Source organism: Hemitrygon akajei, chromosome 16 (assembly GCF_048418815.1).
Source record: "Hemitrygon akajei chromosome 16, sHemAka1.3, whole genome shotgun sequence".
NCBI classification, from domain to species: Eukaryota; Metazoa; Chordata; class Chondrichthyes; order Myliobatiformes; family Dasyatidae; genus Hemitrygon; species Hemitrygon akajei.
In genome coordinates, this window is record NC_133139.1 from 21897257 (window position 1) to 21916074 (window position 18818).

Genomic DNA, 18818 nt, shown 5'->3' on the forward strand with positions numbered 1-18818 from the left:
AGGCAGAGTTTGATAGATTCTTGATTAGTCCGGCCATGAAGGGATACGGGAAGAAAGCAGGACTGAGAGGGAATTGGATATGCCATGATGAAATGGTGGAACAGACTTGAAGGGCCAAATGGTTTAATTCTGCTTCTGTATCAGAATCAAGAAGAAGAAGAAGAATAGACCTTAACTTGGCAGTGGGCTTATCGGAGCACCATCATGACGGTGTTTCCGTAGCAAGCTATTCTGGTTTTTACGAGGCTGAGTTGCTAGCTCGACACTCAACCCGACTTGGATTCGAACTCGGGAACCTTCGCTCCGGAGTCCAGCGCTGATATTACTGCGCCACCAAGCGGGACAAGTATGAGAATCAGAATTAGGTTTATTATCACCAGCATGTGACGTGAAATTTGTTAACTTAGCAGCAGCAGTTCAATGCAATACATAATCTAGCAGAGAGAAAGAAAAAAACATAATAATAAAAGGTTTTGGTGAGAAGGTGGGGGAGTGGGACTAAATGGGAGAATGGATCAGCTCATGATAAAACGGCGGAGCAGACTCGATGGGCCGAATGGCCAACTTCTGCTCCTTTGTCATGTCTTATGGTCTAAATAAACAAGTAAATCAATTACTTGTCTTAAGCTCATAACTGCAATGTTTTATGCAAGTACCAGATGGTAGAAGTTAGAATAACTAATTTGCATTGGAACTCTTTCATTCGAGTGATCACTTCACTATAAATAATGTCTTGTAAAAAATTAATCTCTAGATATAAGACTGCAGATGCTGACATCCTGAATCATAGAGTCATAGAGCACTACAGCTCAGAAGCAGGTTGTTCTGCCTGTCTAGTCAGTGCTGACCTGTTTTCCTGCCTAGTCCAATTTACCTGCACCCGGCCCATAGCCCTCTCAAGCATGTACCTATCCAAACCTCTCTTAAATGCTGTAATTGAACCCACATCAGCCACTTCCACTGGCAACTCATCCACACTCTGAGTGAAGAAGATCCCCTTCTGGTTCCTCTTCAATACTTGACCTTTCATGCTAAACCTAGTTCAAGTCTTACCCAACCTCGAGGGTAAAAGCCCTCTCTGTTTATGAAAGCTAAACCATTAGAAAACTCAGCAAGTCATCAAGCATCTGTGGAAGTAAAGGGATGGCCAGCATTTTGGATCAAGACCTTTTCAAATCTGACGGTTTTGTTAGAGGTATGAAGGTTGCTTGTTATGTGGTGTGATGGTAACTCTATGCATGCTGCATGTATTTCAATCAATTCATCTGTAAGCCGATAATGGAAAAAATACATGGATGGGAAAAATAGATAATTTTCCTTTAATATTCTGTGTACCCGAATCTTTAATGCAATGAGTTGCCAGGTGTGTGTAGAAGAGATCAGCCCTATACAGGACTCTTAACATTCCATTGACACCAAAGCGACCTGTGTACTGAGTGTGCTATTCCTCCAGAGAAAGAAATTTGCCACTTCTACCCAGTCTCAAAGTTCAAAGTACGTGTACGGCACCATATACCATGCTAAGATTAATTTTCTTGCAGATATTTACTGTAGATACAAAGAAATACACACAAAGTTTTGGAGTAACTCAGCAAGCCGAGCAGCATCTATGGAAAAGAATAAGCAGTCAAAGTTTTGGGCCGAGACCCTTCATCAGGACCAGAAAAAAGAGATATCAGTGTAAGAAGGTGTGGGGGGAGGGGTGGAATGGAGGAATAAGTACAAGGTATTAGGTGATAGATGAAACGAGGAGAGAGAGGTGTGAAGTAAAGAGCTGGGAATCAATTAGTGAAAGAGATAAAAGGCAGGAGAAGGGGGGAATGTAATAGGAGAGGACAGAAAGAGAAGGGGAAGGAGCACCAGAGCACTGGTGGGAGATGATAGGCAGGTAAGGAGATAAGGTGAGAGAGGGAAGTGGGAATGGATAACTGTGAAGGAGGGGAGAGGCATTACCAGAAGTTTGAAAGTCAATGTTCATGCCATCAGATTGGAGGCTATACAGACAGAACATAAGGTGTTGCTCCTCTAACCTGAGTGTAGTCTCACTGCAGCAGTAGAGAAGGCCATGGACTAGCATTTCAGAATGGGAATGGGAAGTAGAATTGAGATGGGTGGCCACAGGGAGATTCCACTTTTCTGGCGGATGGAGCATAGGTGCTCGATTAGCCCAATCTAATCGGGTTTCACCAAAATACAGGAGGTCACACGGAGCACCAGATACAGTAGATAACCCCAGTAGACTCAAAAGTGAAGTGTTGCCTCACCTGCATGGACAATTTGGGGCCCTGAATGGTAGTGAGGGAGGAGGTGTAGGAGCAGGTGAGGCACTTGTTCCTTTTGCAAATATAAGTGCCAGGAGGGAGGAATGAACAAGGGAGATCCCTGTGAAAAGTGTCGGGGACAGGAGGGACCGATTACTTTGTACTTCTTCTTTCCCCCAACTGACTTATCATCTCTTTTATTCCAGTCCCGGTGAAGGGTCACGCACAAAACTTCCACTGTTTATTCTTTTCCATAGATACTGCCTGGCCCGCTGAGTTCCTCCTGCATTTTGTGTGCTTTGCTTTGATTTGCAGCAACTGCAGATTTTCTCTCGTTTACAAAGAAATACAATAGAATCAATAAAAAACATTACAATTACAAAGGTGGACAAACAAATAATGTGCAAAAGAATATGAACTATGCAAATACAAATAATAATAATAAGTATATAATACTGAGAACATGTGCTGTAGAGTTGTTAAAAGTGAGTCCAGAGATTGTGGAATAAATGCGTTGTTGAGGTGAATGAAGTTATCCATGGTGGTTTAGGAGCCTGATAGTTGAAGAGTAATAACCGTTGCTGAATCTGGTCATATGGGTCCTAAGGCTCTAGTGCCTCCTTCCTGATGGCAGCAATGAGAAGAGAGCGTAGCCTGGACAGCAGGGAGTCCGTTATGATGGATGCTGCTTTCTTCTGGCCTGCGCTCTTTGAAGATGTGCTCTACCGTAAGGAGGGCTTTTCCTGTGATGGACTGAGCTGTATCCAACACTACAGTTTGGCTTCTATGTGACTGCAGATCTATTAATATCGGCCGAGGAGACATTTAGGGTCAGCATTACCAACTTCCATGAACAAATATATATTCAAGAATTTTAAAACACCTGAGATATCATCATAACGTGCGGGATATTATGACACGGGCAAACGTGGTCTTTATGACCATGATTGCTCTTGGCAGTTTGTTCTGCAGAAGTGGTTCGCCTTTGCCTTCTTCTGGACAGTGTCCTTACAAGACGGGTGACACCAGCCATTATCGATACTCTTCAGAGTCTGTCTGCCTGGTGTCAGGGGTCGCATAACCAGGACTTGTGATGTGCACCAACTGCCCCCATGGCTTCACATGACCCTGATTTGGGGTTCTAAGCAGGTGCTACACCTGGCCCAAGGGTGCCCTGTAGGCTAATGGAGGGAAAGAGCTCCTTGTGCCTTCTTTGGAAGAAACGCACCCTTCCACCCAAAGTGAGATACACACTATAATAACTTAGGTAGGACTTTCCCAAGGATAACAGAATAACCCAGATCTTCGAGACCAGGATGGAATAACCCAGGTTTACAGAGCTCAGCACAGAGTGACCTAGAATGCTAAGCCAGTTTGCCACATTTCTGATGAAGCTTCAAACCAAATCTAAATTATATGTCACTATTCAATGGTTATTGAATCAATGATGAGCATTGATTTTTATCTGGTTATTAGTATCCCTCAAGCAACATTACTCTCTGAAACAATTTTCCATCTATCAATATCATTCTTGGCTTTTGAAAGTTGTTACATAAAAAGGGATTGCTGACATTTTACACTGTTATGTAGTAATTCTTTTTGCATTAGAGTGCTTCAGGCTTCCCCTGGTGGTGTGACACACTCTATAAATGTCAATTTCCTCATGTAGGACAAAAACTGGTGAGCTGGTTAAGAGAAGGAGAGAAGCTGGGAGTCTTTCTCAGACCATCAATCAATCTGTTGGAAGAACTCAGTGAAGCTAAAGAAATTGTTGATGTTTTGGGCAAAAGCCTCTATCAGGACCTGAGACACTGATAATTTCTTTCCTCACACTGATGCTACTCGACCCACTGACTTCCTCCAGCAGATTGTATGTTGCTCCAGATTTCAACATCTGCAGTCTCTTGTCTCTTATTTGTGTGTCTGCTGACAGGCTGTTAATGCAAGGCCGCTCTGAGCCACACAGTCCAAATTAATCCTTCAAAAAGGAACCTAGGGGAAAGAAGCAAACATGTTGATAAGCAATGACTAGGGATAGCGGGGGCTGCGGGTTGGTGGCAAAAGAAGAAAACACTGGAAATCCAAAGCAACAGACACAAAATGTTGGATGAGCTCAGCAGGTCAGGCAGCATCTATGCAGAAGAGTGAACAGTCGACATTTCGGGCTGAGGCCCTTCTTCAGGACTGAGAAGGAAGGGGGAAGATGCCTGAATAAAAAGGTGGGGGCAGGGGAAGGGGGCTAGCTAGAAGGTGATAGGTGAACGTGGGTGGGAAAGGTCAAGGACTGGAGAAGAAGGAATCTGATAGGAGAGGAGAGTGGACCATTGGAGAAAGGGAAGGAGGAGGGGACCCTGCAGGAAGATATAGGCAGGTGAGAAGAAGGAAAGGTCAGAGTGAGGAATAGTGGAATGGGGGGGGGGGGGAGCTGGGGGAATTTGTTGAAATACTTGGCCAGTTATACAGCATCTGTGGAAAGTGAAACTGAGTCAACGTTTTAGATCCCCTCATCAACACCAGGAAAGAGAGACCCATGTAAGATCCTGTCACTGTAAATCATTCCTGGTGTGTCGGTGTGTGGAAATATCTAGGGACAGTAGGTGGGAATGTAGGAGCAACAAAGTGGGATCAGTAGAGATTGATGTTTAAGGATTAGGATAGACTCCGTGGCCTGAAGAGCCTGATTTCCATCCCTTGAACCAATGCTATTTTAAACTTTAGAGTGGGATGGACATGATGAAGGGAAGGTCTGAGTTTGCAGAGGCCTCACAAGCAACAATCTGTTTTCTTTCTTCAAATCAAAGTTTTAGTCATGGGCTTTGCTTTGCCCCATAACTAGGTCGGCAGCTTAAAAGGAGAGCTTTGCGCTCGTTCGGTGCCATTAATCAGTGGGGAGGGGGGAGGGAGCAGCTGAGAAAGGAGTAAACAAAAGTACTAGAGGGATATGGACCAACCATTGTTGGAAGTGGGCCAGTGGTAAGAGTGGGAGTGTCAGGATTTGGCTCAGAAGGGGTGTTGGCTGTGGGTAAGTTGTCTGGTTAAGTTTCTCATTTTGCTTGCTGTGTCAGGGGTAGTTAGTGCAGTTTAAATGGACATTGTGTGTTCTTCATGCCAGTAGTGGAGTCCTGGGAGACCAGTGCATCCAGGTACAGCTCCTTGAAGACCACATTAGGGATCTGGAGCAGTAGCTGGATGACCTTCGGCTTGTGAGATCATCAGTCGGAGTTACAGGGAACTAGTCACCCCAAAGTTGCAGGACGTAGGTAGCTGGGTGACTGTCAGGGGAAGGAATGGGATGGTGAATAGGCAGTTAGCACAGAGCACCCCTGTGGTCATTCCCCTCAATAATGAATATACCATTTTGGATACTGTTGTGGGGAATGACCTCCCAGGGGAACGCCACAGAGTCCAGGTTACTGGCACTGAGCATGGGTTCATGGTGGAGGAGGGAAAGAGGGAGAAGACGGGAGCAGTGGGGATAGGGGACTCAATAGTGAGAGAAACAGACAAGAGACTCTGTGGAGATGAACAGGACATCCGGTTGGTATGTTGCCTCCCAAGTCATGGATATCTCAGATGACATCCACAGTAGTTTGGAGAGGGAGGAGAGCAGCCAAATGTCTTGGTACATATTGCTACCAATGACATAGGAAGGAAACGCAAAGAGGTCCTGAAGAGAGAATTTAGGGAGCTAGGTAGAAAGTTGAGAAGCAGGACCTCCAGGGCAGTAGTTTCTGGATTGCAACCTGTGCTACACACCATTGAGGGTAGAAGCAGGATGACTTGGAAAATTAATACATGGCTGAGAAGCTGGTGCAGTGGGCAGGGCTTCAGGTTCTTGGATCATTGGGATCTCTTCTGGGGGAGGTATCACCTGTAAAAAAGGGATGGCTGGCAGCTGAATCCAAGGGAGACCAATATTCTCTCGGGCAGGTTTATTAGAGCTATTGGGGAGGGTTTAAACTAATTTGACAGGGGGATGGGAACCAGAGTGAAGGGACTCAGGATAGGACGGATGTTAAAAAAGCAAAGATAGCCTGCAGTCAGATAATAGGATAAAATTGCAGCCCACAGGGTGAGTATCAGTGCATTAGGAATGTAGAATCAAAAAGGGTAGCAAATACAGTACTCAGAGTGTTATATCTCAAGGCATGGAGGATAAGAAATAAGGTGGATGATCTTGTGCACGTTTACAGATTGTCGAGTATGATGCTGTGGCGATCACTGAATCCTGGCTGAAGGATGGCTGCAGTTGGGAGCTGAGTGTCCAAGGTTACACATTGTATTGGAGGAATAGGAAGGTGGGCAGAGGGGGTGGTGTGGCTCTGCTGGCAAAGAATGGCATCAAATCAATAGGAAGATGTGATGTAGGATCAAAGGATGTTGAGCCCTTATGGGATGAATTAAGAAACTGCAAGGGTAAAAGTACCCTGATGGCAGTTATATAGAGGCATCCAAACAGTAGCTGGGATGTGGACTACAGATTACAATGGTAAATAGAAGAGGCATGTCAAAAGGGCAATGTTATGATAGTCATGGAAGATTTTAACATGCAGGTAGATTGGGAAAATCAGGTTGGTAATGGATCTTAAGAGAGTGAATTTGTTGAATGCCTAAGAGATGGCTTTTTAGAGCAGCTTGTCATTGAGCCTACTAGAGAATCAGCTAAACTGGATTGGGAGTTATGAAATGAATCAGGGGCAATTAGAGAGCTTAACGTAAAGGAACCCTTAGGAGGTGGCAGGGATCACAATATGATTGAGTTCAGCTTGAAATTTGATACGGAGAAAGTAAAGTCTGACACAGCATAAAGGAAATTACCGTAGTATGAGAGTGGAGTTGGCCGAAGTTGGAGATGCTGTCAGGTATGATTGTGGCAGCAGAGTAGCAATGGCATGATTTTCTGAGAAAAAAATGAGGAAGGTGCAGGATAAATGTATTCTAAAGACAAATAAATACTCAAATGATGAAATAGTACAACCATGGCTGACAAAGGAAGTCAAAGCTAAAGTAAAAGCAAGAGAGGGCATACAACAACCAAAAACTAGTGGGAGGATAGAGGATTGGGAAGCTTTTAAAAAACCTACAGAAAGAAAACAAAAATAATTAGGAAGGAAAAGATGAAATACGAAAGCATGCTAGCAAACAATATCAAGGTGGATAGTAAAAGCTTTTTCAAGTATGTAAAAAATAAAAGAGAGATGAGAGTGGATATAGGACTGATAGAAAATGAGGCCAGAGAAATATTAACTGTGGCCTAGGAGATGGCAGATGAACTAAATGAGTATTTTGAATCAGTCTTCGCTGTGGAAGGCACTAGCAGTGTGCCAGGGGTTGAAGGGTGTGAGGGAAGAGAAGTGGGTGCAGTTACTATTACAAGACAGAAGGTGCTCAAAAAGCTGAAAGACCCAAAGGTGTTTAAGTCCCCTGGACCAGATGAACTGCATCCTAAGGTTCTGAAAGAGGTAGCAGTAGAAATTGTGGAGGCATTAATATGATCTAACAAGAATCGTTGGACTCTGGTATGTTTCCAGAGTACTGGAAAATTTCAAATGTCACTCCACTCTTTAAAAAAGGAGGAAGGCAGCTGAAAGGAAGTTATAGAGCAGTTAGCCTGACCTCAGTAGTTGGGAAGATGTTGGAGTCAACTGTTAAGGATGAGGTTATGGAGTACTTGGTGACACAGGACAATTTAAGACAAAGTCGGCATGGTTTCCTTAAGGGAAAAGCTTTCCGGACAAACCTGTTGGAATTCTTTGAGGAGATTACAAGTAGGATAGACAAAGGGGATGCAGTGGATATTGTATATTTGGATTTCCCCAGGTTTGAATATCTAGACAGCTAGGATGCAACATTTATGGTTGACCTTGACCAATTGAAGCCTAGTAATTGATAATGGCTCGGGTTACCCATATTGCAAAGACACTGCCCAGAAGAAGGCAATGGCAAACAACTTCTGTGGAAAATTTGCCAAGAACAATCATGGTCATGGAAAGACCATGATCAGCCATGTCATTTAACACAGAACATAACAAAGAAACAAATGTATCAGCAAATAAACTCTTCTTGGGCTTTCAACTGTGTACAGGTGTCAATTATAACCGACGTTTCGATGGCAAGCTCTGCCATTTTCATCAGGGATGATGCCAGGCGTATGTCTTGTCAGGTGGTATTTATACCTCCGTTGCCAGTCCCTCCTGATTGGTTAGTCCTCATCTAATTAGGTTTCCGCTCTCCCACCTTGCTTACAATCGAATTCCAGTTCTTACTTAGAGTGAGACCTTCATCATCCTTGTTTTATTTCAATGGCTTCCAGGTGGTCTCAAAAGCCATTGGTGTGGCACAGTAGTTTTGTACCGTCGAAGTCAATCCTTCAGCCATTGCGAATGCAATGTTCTGCTACCACCGATTTCTCCGGGTAACCCAAACAGATACACCTCCTGTGTTCCTTGATGTGGGTTTCCACCTTACGTCTCATCTGGCTAGCATACATTATTCTGCGTTCACAAGGAATCCTGTAATCGCCAGCTGACCTGAGTCTCGGGTTACCTGTGACCCCAATAAGCTGTGATTTGAGCTTCCATACAGGTTTATGCTTGGTACTAATCTGGTATATCTTCCGGATCCTGGTGATCCTTCCAGAAACCATGAAAATATAGGGAAGACAGGAGGTAGCGACAGATTCCACCTTGTTGTTAGAATTTCCTGTTTTTTCTGGTTTTGAATGAATCAGCTTCTACCACCACCCTCAGCCATTCATTCCAAGCACGTCTTTGTGCCATTAAGTGGTGACTGTTTGCATGCAGTTCCAATGGGAATCATCAAATATTCCCATTTAGGATTACTGTAGCTGAAATCCACAGTCACAGTCATTGATACTTGCACTGCTTATTTTATATATATATATACATACACATACATACATACATCCACATACAGTATAAATATTTGTATTGCAATTTATAGTTTTTATTATTATGCATTGCAATATTCTGCTGCCTCAAAACAACAGATTTCACAACGTACAAAAAAGCTGGATGAACTCAGCAGGTCGGGCAGCATCCGTTGAAAGGAGCAGTCAACGCTTCGGGTCGAGACCCTTCGTCAGGACTAAAGAAGGAGGGTCTTGACCCGAAACGTTGACTGCTCCTTTCAACGGATGTTGCCCGACCTGCTGAGTTCATCCAGCTTTTTTGTACGTCTTGATTTGACCACAGCATCTGCAGTGTACTTTGTGTTTAGATTTCACAACGTATGCCAATTGTATTAAATATGATTCTGATACCACTCTGTGTAAAAAAAAACAGTCTCTGAATTCTTTCCTAAAATTTCCTCCACACTCCTGAAAGGATGTCCTCTGGTATTGGCTGTTGCCACCCTGGGAAAAGGGTGCTGGCTTTTCCCTCTATCTCTGCCTCTTATAATGTCAAGTCACCTCTCATCTTTCTTCACTCAAAAGCATCAACTCACTCAGCTCTCAGAGAAAAGAGAGCTGACATTTTGGAGCAAAGGAAGAATAGAGCTCTGTCTTTGGTCCAGGGAGCTGTCCATTTCTCACCACTGATGCTGCCTGATTCCCTCTAGAACGTTGTGTATCTCACCGATTCCTCGCTGAAAATGAAAGCCGTTCAAACCCACTAGTTTTGAAACTGCAAGAACGAGCTTGTGGTTTGGATTTAGATAGATAGATAGATAGATAGATACTTTATTCATCCCCATGGGGAAATTCCAACTTTTTTCCAATGTCCCATACACTTGTTGTAGCAAAGCTAATTACATACAATACTTAACTCAGTAAAAAAAAATATGATATGCATCTAAATCACTATCTCAAAAGCATTAATAATAGCTTTTAAAAAGTTCTTAAGTCCTGGCGGTAGAATTGTAAAGCCTAATGGCATTGGGGAGTATTGACCTCTTCATCCTGTCTGAGGAGCATTGCATCGATAGTAACCTGTCGCTGAAACTGCTTCTCTGTCTCTGGATGGTGCTATGTAGAGGATGTTCAGAGTTATCCATAATTGACCATAGCCTACTCAGCGCCCTTCGCTCAGCTACCGATGTTAAACTCTCCAGTCCTTTGCCCACGACAGAGCCCGCCTTCCTTACCAGCTTATTAAGACGTGAGGCATCCCTCTTCTTAATGCTTCCTCCCCAACACGCCACCACAAAGAAGAGGGCGCTCTCCACAACTGACCTATAGAACATCTTCAGCATCTCACCACAGACATTGAATGACGCCAACCTTCTTAGGAAGTACAGTCGCCTCTGTGCCTTCCTGCACAAGGCATCTGTGTTGGCAGTCCAGTCTAGCTTCTCATCTAACTGTACTCCCAGATACTTGTAGGTCTTAACCTGCTCCACACATTCTCCATTAATGATCACTGGCTCCATATGAGGCCTAGATCTCCTAAAGTCCACCACCATCTCCTTGGTCTTGGTGATATTGAGACGCAGGTAGTTTGAGTTGCACCATATCACAAAGTCCTGTATCAGTTTCCTATACTCCTCCTCCTGTCCATTCCTGACACACCCCACTATGGCCGTGTCATCAGCGAACTTCTGCACATGGCAGGACTCCGAGTTATATTGGAAGTCTGATGTGTACAGGGTGAACAGGACCGGAGAGAGTACGGTTCCCTGCGGCGCCCCTGTGCTGCTGACCACCGTGTCAGACCTCCAGTCTCCCAACCGCACATACTGAGGTCTATCTGTCAAGTAGTCCACTATCCAATCCACCATGTGAGAGTCTACTCCCATCTCCGTTAGTTTGTGCCTTAAAATCTTGGGCTGGATGGTGTTAAAGGCACTAGAGAAGTCAAGGAATGTAATCCTCACAGCACAACTGACCCCCTCTAGGTGAGAGAGTGATTTGTGCAGCAAATACGTGATAGCATCCTCCACTCCCACCTTCTCCTTACACGCAAACTGAAGAGGATCCTGGGCGTGCCTGGTTTGTGGCCTCAGATTCTGTATTATCAGCCGCTCCATGGTCTTCATCACGTGCGACGTCAAGGCAACAGGTCTGAAGTCATTCAACTCCTTTGGTTGTGGTTTCTTCGGTACCGGGACAATACAGGATGTTTTCCACTGTCTGGGTACTCTTCTCTGCTCCAGGCTCATGTTGAAGATGCGCTGTAGTGGTTCTCCCAGCTCAGTCGCACAGGCCCTCAGTAATCGTGGGGAAACTCCATCCGGTCCAGCCGCCTTGCTGGTACAGATCTTCCTCAGTTGACCTTCCACCTGTGCAGCCGTAATCCTGGGCGTGGGCAAGGTCTCCTGTGAGTGAAGTAAGCCTGGTGTGGATTCCTGCGGTGAGGATGAGATTGAGCTGTCGAACCTGTTGAAGAAGTTGTTCAGCTGGTTCGCTTTCTCCACACCTCCACTTATGTTCGCCCCCCGCTTTGCACCGCATCCGGTGATGATCTTCATCCCATCCCACACCTCCTTCATGCTTTTTTTCTGCAGCTTTTGTTCTAGCTTCCTCCTATACTGCTCCTTTGCCCCCCTTATCTGTACTCTGAGTTCCTTCTGAACTCTTTTAAGCTCCAACCGATCACCATCTTTAAAGGCCCTCTTCTTCTGGTTTAGGAGGCCTTTGATGTGACTAGTGATCCAGGGCTTATTATTGGGATAGCAGCGAACAGTTCTAACAGGGACAACTGCATCCACACAAAAGTTAATATAGTCCGTTGTGCATTCAGTGACCTCCTCAACGCCCCCACAGAGCCCCCCTTGCAGTACATCCCAGTTAGTAGTACCGAAGCAGTCTCTCAGGGCCACACAATTATGATTTCAGGAAGACTCTTGCATGCTTCAAAATAAAAATGAAAGTACCGTTTTCACAGTTGCACAATTGTTCTTGCAAATGACAAGAAGGCAAGATCTAACAAACGTGAGACTAAGAGGCAACAAGTTTTAATAAAGCACTGATAATCTGGCATCCAATTGTTCAGAGACCCGGATGGTTTGGCATCTGGTTCACACAGTAATCCGGATCTTGTTTTGGAAGTTGATAGTGCAGTTGGGGTGTGCAGCTCGTCAGTTGGTAAACTGGCTTGATATCATTGTCACAGGTACCAAGCTGCAGTGAAAAAACTTCGTTTGCATGCTATCGATAAAGATCATTTCATCACATCAGTATATTGAATTAGTACAACGATCAAGCAATGAATAAAGTGTTACAGTTACAGCAAAATTGCAATGCAGGTGGACAATAAGGTGCAAGTCCACGAGGAGGTAGATTGCAACGTCAAAAATCTATCTTATTGTACTATGGAACCATTCACCTGTCTTATAACAGCAGGGTAGAAACTTTTCTTGAACCTGCTGTTGTGTTCTTTCAGGATTTTGTATCTTCTCCCTGATGGGAAGGGTGAGAAGCAGTAATGTCCATGGGATCTTTCATTATGTTAACTGCTTTACTGAGGCAGTGAGGTGTAGACAGAGTTCACAGAAGGGAGGCTGGTTTCCATGATGAGATGGGCTGTTGTCCACAGCTTATACCATGCAACAGGAACATTACAGAACAGCATAGTCCCTTCTGCCCATGATGTTGTACTGACCCTGTAACCTACTCTAAAATCAAACCAACCCTTTCCTCCCACACAGCCCTTTATTTTTCTTTCATCTATGTACCTATCTAAAAGTCTTTTAAATATTTCTAGTGTACCTGCCTCTACCACCAACCCTGCACCTACCACTCTCTGTGTAAAAAAACTACCTTTGACATCCTCCCCTGTACCTTAAAACTATGCCATTGGCACCTTGGGGTTTCTAGTAGTCCTGGGCAGACCAGTTTCCATACCAAGGCATGGTGCACCTGGAGAGGATTCTGTCTATGACACAGAAAATTCGGTGAGGGTCAATGAGTACTTGCCTCCTGAGAAAGCAGAGGTGTTGGCGAGCTTTACTGGCCACGGCATCTACTCTCCTGCTTGGTGGATGGGTCTCTGGTCTATTCTGTGTGGTGCATCTTGGTGTCTCAGCAGGTATGGGGCAGGATCCAGTATCTCGTGGACTGGGAGGTGTATGGCCCTGTGAGATGTTCTTGGGGTTCTGGCCCATGACATCCTGGACAAGTCTCTCATCCAGGACTTTCAGCAGACACAGGTCACTGGCACCTCGGAAGCTGTGCCTAAGGAGAAGGTTCCTGGTACAACCACGGACTCGGCCATACAGTCTGGGCGCCGTTGCAGGTGGGCACCAGATCAGGGTTGGCAATCACACTCATGGGTATACAGGTTCCAGCCAGTTAGTGTTTCATTCTGGTTGTATATAACTCCCTTCCTTTCATTTCAGTTTTATCAGGCCTTGAGCAAATCACAGCGATGGTAACACTCCCTACTTACCTTAGTCCTCATTCCAAGGAAGAAGACCCTGCAAAGGAGTGGAATTTATTTAATAATAATAACAACAACAACTTTATTTAAATAACACCTTTCATACATCAAGATGTAGGTTCAAAGTGTTTTATGCAGTCTGTAAAAATAAATCAATATAGCTATCAAAATATGAGACAAAATTAAAAAACATAAGTAAAGACAAACTTTATATAGAATAAAATGTAATTGAATATACCAAATTATATAAACGTAATCAACTTCAATAGGCAGTAAGTAATCCTGTAAGTAGGGCAAGTTTAAAAAGTAGGTTTTTAGAAATGTTTTGAAATGTTCCATGGTACCAGCCCGGTGACTCTCAGTCAGTATTCCGAGTATTCCTGATTTTTGGTGAATAAGAGCAAAAGGCTGAATCACCAAGTTTTTTTATGCTCTTACTAAATACCATTACTTAGTATTAAGTTACTGCTTCTGAGCTGCAGTGTCAATGTTAGCTTTCAGTTTGAGAGTTTTCGTTCACGGCCCTGTTGTCCTAGCATTTATTATTTTCCTTTGCCTTGCACAGCTCTTATTAAACTTCAGTGAGCTGTTCAGACTTCAGTGTCTCTCCCTCCGCACGTGGGACATCACCGTACATTCCTGGGGTTAAGATCGGGAGCTGGCTCGCTGGTTGGCAGCACTGGCACGCTGCTCAGGACCCCACGCTTGCGCCAGAATGTCACATTGAAGATGTTGGGGGGGGTTTAGGACGCCGTGCCAGTCCGCGAATTCACGAGGAAACATGTTGTGGACTGAGGGGTGGGCTGTAGGGTTTGCATGAGACGGCATTGAAGGAGATTGCGAGTCTCGTCAGGGGTCTGGTCATCGGCTGACTGGTGTTGATGGACCTGGACTTCTAGTGCTGTTCAGGGGAACTCAGGTCATACTCAGTAGTGCCACTCCATTCCAAAGCAAAAAATCCTGAAGATCTCAAAGATCAGTAATAAAAAGGAAGAAAATGCTGCCAATACTGCGCTCAAGGAATCGCCTTCTATTTGTAAATGTCATGATTCATTTAAACGCCCAAAATAGCCTGCGCTATTTTCAGTAAAGGGCTCAAACATTTCTCTGTTGAATATTGATCCCTGCAGAAATATCACCATATCAAACAAATCTCCATTTATCTATCATCTTGCCATTTCTGGGAGCTTACTGTGCATAAAGTCATCGCTGACATTCCCTTCTGACATAGAAAGAATTGATTTACCATCGGAATGACTTGAACTTAACAGCCTTACGTAATAATGCAGTGTAAATAGCAATTTTCTCATCTTCAAGTTGTGCTGGCTGCTAAAGGGGGTTCTGTTCTTCAAGACACCAACTGGAATAATTCCGAGGCCTCTCCTTACTGATCGCAGAAGGTCAGAGATCTAGTTGCAGAGGGAGGTGTTGACTCCCAGGCTCTGGAGTTAGGTGATGAGCTTACTTGGAATTACAGTACTGATGCCAGAACTGTATATTGAAGGCCTGGGCCTGTTCACACCAGGATGATGATGGGCTGGTTCCATCGGGCTCCATAACATCAGCTCTCCTCAGCATGAGCCCTCTTGTCTAGTCAGAAGATCTTCAGCTGCACTCAGGATTGAAGTACAGAGCTGCAATTGGCAGATGCTGTGATTTTTGTGCAATGGAAATCTCCTGCTTCTCTTTTTCAGTTGCGCGTACTGTTAATTCTCTATTATGCACCTACAGCTTCCTTCTGTTCTTTTCCAGTTCAATACGACTGTGCTCAGTCATGGCGGGTCTGATAAATAAACATCATTATTTAGATTAAACTTTAATCCTAACCTTGAACTAAACATGTTTGCTCTATGGAATGAAGACCTCATCTTCTCTCTGGTTAATATTTATCTCCAGCGTTTTGTGTATGTTGCAAGTAAACAATGTCAGGCTGTCAAAACAACTGACAGGCATAATGGCAAAAATAAAATGTTTCAACTAGATGGTGTCAGCATTTAGTAGGCTGGCAGTTTATTAACAATGAACTACCGACTTCCATTCTGTGCTGCTTGTTGCAGTGTTGTAACAACACTGACAAGGTAAAGACATTGAAGCTTGAAATGTTTCAAGGTAAAGGTTATGTTACATTTATTATTTAGAAAATGTATGGATTGTATTCGTTAGCAGTATCATAAATTTCAAAATAATGTTAGCATAATTTCAAAATTATATTAGCATTATATAAAAGGAATTTCAGCTGAGCAGCAACAAAGTCAACGTGAGTGGGAGCATTTCAGTTCCTGCGCAACTGCGCACCCGTGCATCTTAGTGGATGCAGTGGTAGCGAAACTGAAAATCTCCGCCCCCGTGGGTGTTTGCGGCCAGATCATTAGATATGGTTAAGATGGATGTAGATAAATTTCAGGAAGATCAATGAATGAGTGTTAAGGCGGACTGGCACAGAAGAAGTTGTGCAGCCAGCATCGATCAGCCATGATCATATTGAACGGCAGGTCAGGTATGAGGGGCTGAATGGCCCACTCCTGCTCCTGTTTTTCACTGTTCAACCTTTCAGGTCTGTTCCCCCGGCAGACGGCTTGCTGCTCCAGATTGCTGTCTCTCGTGTCTCAGCTGTACTGAGCTAATCGATCCACAAGGCCACTTTACAGAGAGAGCTGCACGAGCCAAACCATGGTGCCACTGTTGACGCTGTTATTAACATCGCCCGTGATATAACTCTCCGGTGTGACATCCCTAATACACACATCTTGGTTTGCAGTAACTGTAATGAGTCATCTGGTGCACATGAGGGCGATATGATCACTTTCTTCATTAACGTTACTGAGGCCAATTTATTTAGCAATACAGCCTGGAGTAGGCCCTTCTGGGCTTTCGATCCATGCGTTCCCAGCAACCTCCCTTCCCCCAAACCTGATCAATCCTAACCTAATTATGGGATAATTTACAATGACCAATTAACCTACCCAATGCGTCTTTGGAACGTTGGAGGGGACTGGAGGACCCAGAGAAAACCCAGGCATTCCACAGGGACGATGTTCACACTCTTCGCAGAATGGTGGCGGAGTTGAACTCCGAACTCTAGAACGCCCGGAGTTGCAGAGCCTCGCGCTAACCTCCACGCGATTGTGGTGTCCCTCCCCAAAGTACGGGGCGTGTCAAAATGAAGTTCAATGTCATATGGACAAGCACCTGCATGCGCAGGTGCAATGAAGTAGTCACTTGCAGCACCATCACGAGCGCAATCATCGCATAAGCAGCACTCGCAAGGAAATAGGGCCGCCATGGAAGCATGGCGGTTAGCGCGACGCCTGTACAGCTCGGGGTGTCGGAGTTCGGAGTTCAATTCCGGCGTCCCCCTGTGCACAGTTTGTACGTTCAACCTGTGATCGCGTGTGAGGTACTGCAGTCTCTCACACAGTCCAAAGACCTACCGGTTAGTAGGGTAATTGATCATTGTAAATTGTCCTCTAATGAGGCTAGGGTTAAATAGGTGGGTTGCTTGGCAATGGGATAGAAGGGCCTGTATCCCTAAATAATCAAAGCAGGCACATTATACAACACACACAAAATGCTGGTGGAACACAACAGGCCAGGCAGCATCTATCAGAAGAAGCACAGTCGACGTTTCGGGCCGAGACCCTTCGTCAGGACTAACTGAAAGAAGAGATGGTAAGAGATTTGAAAGTGGGAGGGGGAGGGGGAAATCTGAAATGATAGGAGTAGACTGGAGGGATAGGGTGAATCTGAGAGCCGGAAAGGTGATTAGCGAAAGTGATACAGAGCTGGAGAAGGGAAAGGATCATGGGACGGGAGGCCTAGGGAGAAAGAAAGGGGGAGGGGAGCACCAGAGTGAAATGTAGAACAGGCAAAGAATGATTGTGAGAGGGGCAGAGAGAGAAAAAAAGGAGAGGGGGAATAAATAAATAAATAAATAAATAAGGGATGGGGTAAGAAGGGGAAGAGGGGCATTAATGGAAGTTAGAGAAATCAATGTTCATGCCATCAGGTTGGAGGCTACCCAGATGGAATATAAGTTGTTGCTCCTCCAACCTGAGTGTGGCTTCATCTTGACAATAGAGGAGGCCATGGATAGACATATCAGAATGGGAATGGGACGTGGAATTAAAACGTGTGGCCACTGGGAGATCCTGCTTTCTCTGGCGGACAGAGCGTAGGTGTCCAATTATACACAATCTTTACTAGGAAGCATAATTAAAACAAAGACGACCAAGTCCACTTTAATGCAAAATGACGAAGTGATCATAGCGATGTTAAACTGCAGTGATTAGGATTTTGCAGGTTGGTTCAAGAACCAAATGGTTGAAGGGAAGCAGCTGATCTTGTGATGTGGGACTTCAAGCTTCCCTGTCTTCTGCCTGATGGCAGCTGTGAGAAGGTGGCCTGGCCTGGATAGTGGGGATCTGTGTTGATAGATACTGCCTTCCTGAGGCAGCACGTCCTGTAGATATTATTGATGATGGGGAGGCAAGCAACAGTGATGCACTGGGCAGTGTCCACTTTTTTCTGCAGCTTCTTATGTTCCTGGGCATTTGAACTGTCGTACCAGACCGTGATGCAGCCAGCCAGGATACCTTCATTAGTATATCTTGAAGTGTGTTAGAGTGTCCGATGAAAACCCAAAGCACCTTAACTTTTTCAGATTATATCCATGTGCTCAGCCCATTCATCCCAATATTATTATTATTATTATTATTATTATTATCATCATTGAGACAGGCTCTTCCGGCCCTTCAAGCTGTGCTGCCCAGCAACCCCCAATTTAACCCTAGCCTAAACATGGAACAATTTATCATGAATAATTCACCTACCGACCGATACACCTTTGGACTGTGGGAGGAAACCGGAACACCAGTGGAAACCCACATGGCCACAAAGAGAATGTACAAGCCTTCTACAGACAAGGCTGGAATTGAACCCATTTTGCTGTTACTGTAAAGCGCAGTGCTGACCGCCACACTACTGTACTGCCCAAGATATTAATACCCAAGCTGCTGACTCTCTCCACTGCCAGATCCCCGATTTACACCAGTGTATGCTTGCCCTTCCTGAAGTCAATGGTCAGTTTTTTAAAGTTTCGCTGATTTTTTAAGTTTTGCTGATTTTTGTTGTGGCAACACTGAACCAGGCGACCTATCTCACTCTGGCTGGCTGACTCATCACCACCTGTGATTCGTCCAACAACAGTAGTGTCATCGGT